Source organism: Oncorhynchus clarkii, chromosome 7 (genome assembly GCF_045791955.1).
Source record: "Oncorhynchus clarkii lewisi isolate Uvic-CL-2024 chromosome 7, UVic_Ocla_1.0, whole genome shotgun sequence".
Taxonomy (NCBI): domain Eukaryota; kingdom Metazoa; phylum Chordata; class Actinopteri; order Salmoniformes; family Salmonidae; genus Oncorhynchus; species Oncorhynchus clarkii.
In genome coordinates this window covers 19,467,685-19,476,626 of record NC_092153.1, presented here as the reverse complement: position 1 = coordinate 19,476,626, position 8,942 = coordinate 19,467,685, and positions in this window count along the sequence as shown.

Genomic DNA, 8,942 nt, shown 5'->3' with positions numbered 1-8,942 from the left:
GATTTGATGTAAGTGTGCATTTTTTTTATTTGGGGTTGTCTAATTAGTTGTCTGTTTTTATAAGACAGTGTGAAATACATTTCTGTCCTCTTTAAATGCTTGAAAATCTATTGAATGAACATGTGGGGTTGATCATATTTTTTAAAATTCCTTTCTTCAGGTTTAGTAGCGATGAATGCCATGAGACTATCTGTCAAATGCACAGACAATATAAATAATACAACGAAACACATTGTAAATCAAGGGCATTGCGAACCACTGATATACACAGTACATCTATTCTGCACAGCTATCATAGAAGCCCATACGACGTGTCAGTCTCTCAGTTTTACAACTGATGCATGAATTCTGTTCTACAGGGCAAGGACAACGAGCCATAGTCATTAGATTGTAACCAAACATCTAACGCATCCCATTAGGAAATGTAATCAACGGCATGGAAGTAGCTAACATTTGGTGAAACATTGCCGTTGTTCATATCATGCTGCTCTAGGCGAGAGACGATGCCTAGATGGCACTGTCTCTTGTTTCTCTATGCATGTTAAATTGCATGAGTAATGTCGATTAAAAACAAAAAACCTGTATCGCAGGTTACAAGTATAGTTCCAAGAGATTGTGATAAACTGCCATTCACTGGTTGGTTACAGAGCAACCAATCATATCCTGGGGTCAATGGCTGGGATTCACAACGACAGTCTTCAAATATATAACACATTTATATACGCATAAAGAATAAATCGCGTGCCCATGTATTTTACCATTACCAACTTGCAGCCAATTGCTTATAGTAGTGACATGTATCTCTGGTATGTAAATATGCTTTGCTACTTGATCATTAAGCTTGTTGTGTGTTTTGGGTTTGAGTGATATAATGGTAATGTGTGTGGTTGCACACGCTGGCCTATAACAGTTCCAGACCCCGGGGTTTCCCTTCTCTACTGTGTAGATGAGGCCGTGTTGGCTGGGTCTTGGTGTAAGATGACTAATATATCCTGGTCTTGGTGTAAGATGAGTCATTTATCTTGTTCTTGGTGCAAGATTAATCAAATATCTTGTTCTTGGTGTAAGATGAGTAATCTTTCCCGAGACGTAAAGACTTGAGTTAGCCCTTCAGAGCTAATGCCTAGTCTTTAGATCAGAGGGCTGACGGTCTTGTGGCATGCAGGAGACCTGGGTTTGAATCCCAGTCATTCACATTGGCACCTTCAATCTGACACTGTTTCATGCATTAAGTGCACTCATCTTTGCTGGCTTCTAATGTTGTCTGGCCCATTATGGAATGTCAACATGTTCTGTTCTGCCATAAATGTATATTTAGGTATAGATATCTGTGTTTATGTTTCTCTCCCTTATTTCTTTAGGTTATAATGTTGCTCTATTAATGAAATAATATAAATTGTATGACAGTAATATCGGGTTTTGCATCCATTCAAATCCATGTTTTCTGTAACACTTCTGTTATAAGCTATAGCAACAGGATGAACAATGGACAGACGTCAAAGACAACATTTCTTGTTCCTAATGCATTTCTGTTGAATGATTGAATCTAGAAAAAGCCCAATAGGTTATGATTTATATGTCCGGTGAAGATAAACAAATGATTACCAGTATTCCTGGATTGTGATTAAAACTGTATTTATCAATTCATGTGTGTGTGTGTGTGTGTGTGTGTGTGTGTGTGTGTTGCATGTTCTGATATGCCTTCCGTGACTGTAAATACACAAAATAGGTGTTCATAGCCATGTACACTGAATATAAATGCATTTTTATCTCTCACAGTGTGCATATTAACTCTTAAGGAAGTGTTTTTTTCATTACTCAAAGGGTTTAATTTAACACTGGATTAGTGGGATTCATGTGTACACTGAAAGTGTTACATTTAACACTGTCCCAGTTTAATTTGCTACAATTATGATCTTCGACGGCAATCATGGACTGTAGGTCTGTGCCTCCTACAAATTGGGTATTCATACTCTAGTACAAGTCCAAAAAATGCTTCACACTCTGCCTCTCCACCATCCAGCCATCTAGCTTAATTAAAGCAAGGGCCCTGGGCCGTGACCTACAGTATAAGTCGTCCATTACTCTAAAGTTGGACCCACTAGACATACGATCATTTTATCTGAGTAAGGAACCATCCACACTTTAGGTCAACCTGTCTGGGGCACAGAACCAACAACACACTTAACCCGCACGGTCCGAGGGATTACACTATGTCATAAAGTGCCCCAAAACACAACCCTTTCCCTTCAAAGTTATGGCATCAATGAATCATGCGACTCCAAGTCCTGAATTTATCATACTGTTTATTTGTATTTAACTAGGCAAGTCAGTTAAGAACAAATTCTTATTTACAATGACGGCCTAGGAACAGTGGTTTAACTGCCTTGTTCAGGGGCAGAACGACAGATTTTGTTTTACCTTGTCAGCTCAGGAATTTGATCTAGCAGCCTTTCGGTTACTGGCCCAACGCTCTAACCACTAGGCTTGCTGCCACCCCTGTTACTAGTAAGCCCAACAGGGTTTTGTATGCCAAAGTGCAGCCTACTCATCGTGGTTGCCGCCAACAAAACAACACATCTAAGGAGACGTTGAGATGGAGCCAATAAAACGCACTTATACACTATAGGCAATATAACACGATAGAGACATAAGTGTTATGACTCTGTTACCAGTAACCTTATGGGGCAAGTGGTGTGATTGTGGGGGTCGCCATAGAATACACCTATTTTGTGTAGGAGGTGTGGTTGATAAATTGGTTGTAATAACAGGCTGAGGGAAAATGATTCTGTATTTCCTAGAGGGGATCTCAACCCAGCTTTAGAGTGTACAGCTGCCAGAAAGGTGACAGAGGCAACTGTGGAATAATTGTCACACCCTGATCTGTTTCACATGTCTTTGTGATTGTCTCCACCCCCCGCCTGGTGTCACCCATCTTCCCCATTATCCCCTGTGTATTTATATCTGTGTTCTCTGTATGTCTGTTGCCAGTTCGTCTTGTTTGTCAAGTCAACCAGTGGTTTTGTCTCAGCTCATCTCTCTTTTTCTCACCTTCCTGGTTTTGACCCTTGCCTGTCCTGACTCTGAGCCCACCTGCCTGACTACTCTGTCTGCCCCTGAGCCTGCCTGCCGTCCTGTACCTTTGCCCCACCTCTGTTTTACTGACCCCTGGCCGCCTTGACCTGTCTATTGCCTGCCATTGTTGGATTATTAAACCATTGTTAATTCGACATTGTCTGCATCTGGGTCTTACCTTCATTCCTGATAATAATGGTGATATTCAGGCTTTGACTGACCAGTAGGCACCATTGAACTAATTCTCACTTTTATTACACCAATGATCAACCTCATTTGATCCATTACTATTATGATTCTACAGATATGAAGGCACAAACCCCATGACAAAATACAGCCAATCACAAGCACTCTACATTGTGATTAAACTTTACGTAGTATCGGTATAAAATACCTAATATGCAGTGGTTTCAAGAGTTAATCATATACAGTATGCAATATTTATCCACCCTAAGGTACCATGGGGATCTGGCGACTACATATAGACGGTGGAAATGAATTTCTTTGCAGCCTACCAGTTCTCTGAGGTAAAAAACAATAGTGTATATGAATAATTGCAGGGAAACTGCTGCGGTAGGCAGTTCAAACCCCAGGCACCCCCAGCTTCAATAGGGTTGCTCATGATAGATTTGTATACTTTCTTACTTAAAACTTGGGCTCCATGGATCTCGATCCCAAAGTTGCATTACATAACATACCATTATTAGAATCATCTAAAGATAACAGGACTCAGCACTTTGAGCAGGCAGAGGTATGGTAATTTGCCCACCCAGTTTGTTTCATGAAATAATTATCAACACATTCAACCCTGGATGATATTCCTGTATTGTTGAAATAAGGCATACGTTCTTTGAGTCACCCATATTTAGTGTAGGATACGGCTACCAAATTCTCCCCATACAGTACACTCTCTCCTCCCTTCCCCCCATACAGCACACTCTTCTCCTCCCTTCTCCCCATACAGTACACTCTCTCCTCCCTTCCCCCATACAGCACATTCTCTTCTCCTCCCTTCTCCCCATACAGTACACTCTCTCCTCCCTTCCCCTCATACAGCACACTCTCTTCTCCTCCCTTCTCACCATACAGCACACTCTCTTCTCCTCCCTTCTCCCCATACAGCACATTCTCTTCTCCTCCCTTCTCCCCATACAGTACACTCTCGTCTCCTCCCTTCTCCCCATACAGTACACTCTCTCCTCCCTTCTCCCCATACAGTACACGCTCTTCTCCTCACTTCTCCCCATACAGTACACTCTCTTCTCCTCACTTCTCACCATACAGTACACTCTCGCCTCCCTTCTCCCCATACAGCACACTCTCTTCTCCTCCCTTTTCCCCATACAGTACACTCTCTCCTCCCTTGTCCCCATACAGTACACTCTCTTCTCCTCCCTTCTCCCCATACAGCACACTCTCTTCTCCTCCCTTCTCCCCATACAGCACACTCTCTTCTCCTCCCTTTTCTCCATACAGTACACTCTCTCCTCCCTTCCCCCATACAGCACACTCTCTTCTCCTCCCTTCTCTCCATACAGTACATTCTCTCCTCCCTTCTCCCCATACAGCACACTCTCTTCTCCTCCCTTCTCCCCATACAGTACACTCTCTCCTCCCTTCCCCCCATACAGCACACTCTCTTCTCCTCCCTTTTCCCCATACAGTACACTCTCTCCTCCCTTCTCCCCATACAGTACACTCTCTTCTCCTCACTTCTCCCCATACAGTACACTCTCTTCTCCCTTCTCCCCATACAGTACACACTCTTCTCCTCCCTTCTCCCCATACAGTACATTCCCTCCTCCCTTCTCCCCATATAGTACAGTACACTCTCTCCTCCCTTCTCCCATACAGTGCATTCCCTCATCCCTTCTCCCCATACAGTACACTCTCTCCTCCCTTCTCCCCATACAGTACACTCTCTTCTCCTCCCTTCTCCCCATACAGTACATTCCCTCCTCCCTTCTCCCCATACAGTACAGTACACTCTCTCCTCCCTTCTCCCATACAGTACATTCCCTCATCCCTTCTCCCCATACAGTACACTCTCTCCTCCCTTCTCCCCATACAGTACACTCTCTCCTCCCTTCTCCCCATACAGTACATTCCCTCCTCCCTTCTCCCCATACAGTACAGTACACTCTCTCCTCCCCTCTCCCCATACAGTACACTCTCTCCTCCCTTCTCCTCATACAGTACACTCTCTCCTCCCTTCTCCCCATACAGTACACTCTCTTCTCCTCCCTTCTCCCCACACAGTACACTCTCTCCTCCCTTCTCCCCATACAGTACACTCCATCCTCCCTTCTCCCCATACTGTACACTCTCTTCCTCCCTTCTCCTCCTTTCTCTTCTCATACAGTACATTCTCTTTTCCTCCCTCTCTTCTTCTCATACAGTACAATCTCTTCTCCTCCCTCTCTTCTTCTCATACAGTACACTCTCTTCACCTCCGTCTCTTCTTCTCATACAGTACACTCTCTTCTCCTCCCTCTCTTCTCCCCATACAGTACTCTCTCTTCTCCTCCCTTCTCTCCTCCCCACACAGTACACTCTCTTCTCCCCCCATACAGTGCGCGGGCTCTTCTCTTCCCTTCGCTTCTCTTCTTCTCCCCCCATACAGAGTGCGCTCTTCTTCTCCCCCCATACAGAGCGTACACCCTTCTTCTCCCCCCATACAGAGCGTGCACTCTTCTTCTCCCCCCATACAGAGCGTGCACTCTTCTTCTCCCCCCCATACAGAGCGTACACCCTTCTTCTCCCCCCATACAGAGCGTACACTCTTCTTCTCCCCCCATACAGAGCGTACACCCTTCTTCTCCCCCCATAAAGAGCGTGCACTCTTCTTCTCCCCCCATACAGAGCGTGCACTCTTCTTCTCCCCCCATACAGAGCGTACACTCTTCTTATCCCCCCATACAGAGCGTGCACTCTTCTTTTCCCCCCCATACAGAGCGTGCACTCTTCTTCTCCCCCCATACAGAGCGTGCGCTCTTCTTCTCCCCCCATACAGAGCGTGCACTCTTCTTCTCCCCCCATACAGAGCGTGCACTCTTCTTCTCCCCCCATACAGAGCGTGCACTCTTCTTCTCCCCCCATACAGAGCGTGCACTCTTCTTTTCTCCCCCATACAGAGCGTGCGCTCTTCTTCTCCCCCATACAGTGCGCCGCTCTTCTCTTCCCCCCATACAGTGCACGCTCTTCTCTTCCCCCATACAGTGCACACTCTTCTCTTCCCCCCATACAGTGCACACTCTTCTCTTCCCCCCATACAGTGCTCCGCTCTTCTCTTCCCCCCATACAGTGCACACTCTTCTCTTCCCCCATACAGTGCACGCTCTTCTCTTCCCCCCATACAGTGCATGTTCTTCTCTTCCCCCCATACAGTGCATGCTCTTCTCTTCCCCCCATAGTGCACGCTCTTCTCTTCCCCCCATACAGTGCACGCGCTTCTCTTCCCCCCATACAGTGCACACTCTTCTCTTCCCCCCATACAGTGCACGCTCTTCTCTTCCCTTCACCTCTCTTCTCCTCATTTCTCTCCAATGTCCATGCTGAAATAAAATGGTGTTTACACTTACGAGAACACTATTAATTTCTGTCTCAACATTTTAATTCCAGATATTTTTCTTGGACTTCACCTCTCTCTGACCTTGTGATACCACCTCAATACTTCGCAAATAACCCCGCCAACACAAGAAGAGCCAACCCAAATTCCATTACCAGCTGGGTTGCTGTTTCCAAAGCCTGCCAAGTGAACTGAACTCAATTACAAACATGTCTTTGGGGCTTGAGGAAATGGTGCAATTCTCTAACAGTATCCCTTGCAAGACATTGAAAAGCCATAGAATGGTCCTATGTTTGTGTTCAGTCAGCTTACTTTTCCTGACCATTCACAGCCTTTCCTCTTGACCAGAACACCCTGGTCTAATCCATTGATCTGCGAGATTGACAAAACCTGCTTTATGCTGCATTCTGTTATCTAATTCACAATCTCTCACCAAAGTTTACCTGGCCCTACATCAATCAATGTGACAGTATCCAAGTGCATCAAACACAGATCTTTGTGAAAGCCGGAAGAGTCAAAGCCAGTAGCTTGCAGGGCACCAGATAACAGCAAAGCTGTTTTGAACCACAGGGATCCACATCCAATAAAGCTTGTTGTTGGCCTGAGAGAAGTCCTCACCTGGCAAGACAGTACATGGCTTGTCACCAAGGGAGTATGAACATATTTACGTTGAGAGTATGAGAGGAAGCTGTGTTCGCAGTCCTTGCATTATTACATAAACCCATCATTTGGTGGCAGAAAACATTTTGAACTTGAAGTTACACAAATTTGACATGAATTAGAATACAAAATTAGAACGTCTACGCTTCATTCGTGCAGTTGTTTAATGCAGAGTTGCCTTTGAACTTTGCGAGAGATTGTTCTATCGTGAGATGTTACAGTTTAGGGTTTCTTATATTCAATATCACAAGTGATGGCTCGAGTATCTCACCGGTTTTGACCTCCATATGGTCAATATTTGTTGTGGTGTCTGAAATAGCAGTCCTAGTTCCATGTCAGGACATGACACAACTAATAACAACATTAGTTTCCTTTCATCTAGGGACCTTCCAGTTTGTTCATTTTTATAGATACAAGGGGGTCTTTGGAGGGATGACAGACACATTGTGATAGATGGCTGAAATGTTTGGCCCCGGAAAGTCACAGAAACCACTCTAGAGGTCAGTAGACGCCATGTTGTGGAAGAAAAATATCTACCTCTGTATCTACAGAATCTACCCCAAAGTTTGTCCTTCACTATGTTGTCTTTGAAAAAGATAATTCCAAATCCTACCTTTACTCTTAGGTTTATAGTAGACAAGACCCCGTGGATCAGAAATGAATTGTGTACGGCATTTAACATACAGTTGAAGTCGGAAGTTTACATACACCTTTGCCAAATACATTTAAACTCAGTTTTTCACAATTCCTGACATTTAATTATCGTAAAAATTCCCTGTCTTAGGTCAGTTAGGATCACCACTTTATTTTAAGAATGTGAATGTCAGAATAACAGTAGAGAGAATGATTTATTTCAACTTTTCAACATTCCCAGTGGGTCAGACATTTACATACACTCAATTAATATTTGGTAGCATTGCCTTTAAATTGTTTAACTTGGGTCAAACGTTTCGGGTAGCCTTCCACAAGTTTCCCACAATAGGTTGGATAAATTTTGGCCCATTCCCCCTGACAGAGCTGGTGTAACTGAGTCAGGTTTGTAGGCCTCCTTGCTCGCACACACTTTTTCAGTTCTGCTCACAAATGTTCTATAGGATTGAGGTCAGGGTTTGTGATGGCCACTCCAATAACATGACTTTGTTGTCCTTAAGCCATTTTGACACAACTTTGGAAATATGCTTGGGGTCATTGTCCATTTGGAAGACCCATTTGGGACCAAGCTTTAACTTGGTCTTGAGATGTTGCTTTAATATATCCACATAATTTTCATTCCTCATGACGCCATCTATTTTGTGAAGTGCACAAGTCCCTTCTGCAGCAAAGCACCCTCACAACATAATGCAGCGACCCCCGTGCTTCACGGTTGGGATGGTGCTCTTCGGCTTGCAAGTGTTTATACTTGCGTACTATTGTTTGTACAGATGAACGTGTTACCTTCAGGCGTTTGGAAATTGCTCCCAAGGATGAACCAGACCTTTGGAGGTCTACAATTTTTTTCTGAGGTCTTGGCTGATTTATTTTGATTTTCTCATGGTGTCAAGCAAAGAGGCACTGAGTATGAAGTTAGGCCTTGAAATACATCCACACAGGTACACCTCCAATTGACTCAAATGATGTCAATTAGCCTATCAGAAGCTTC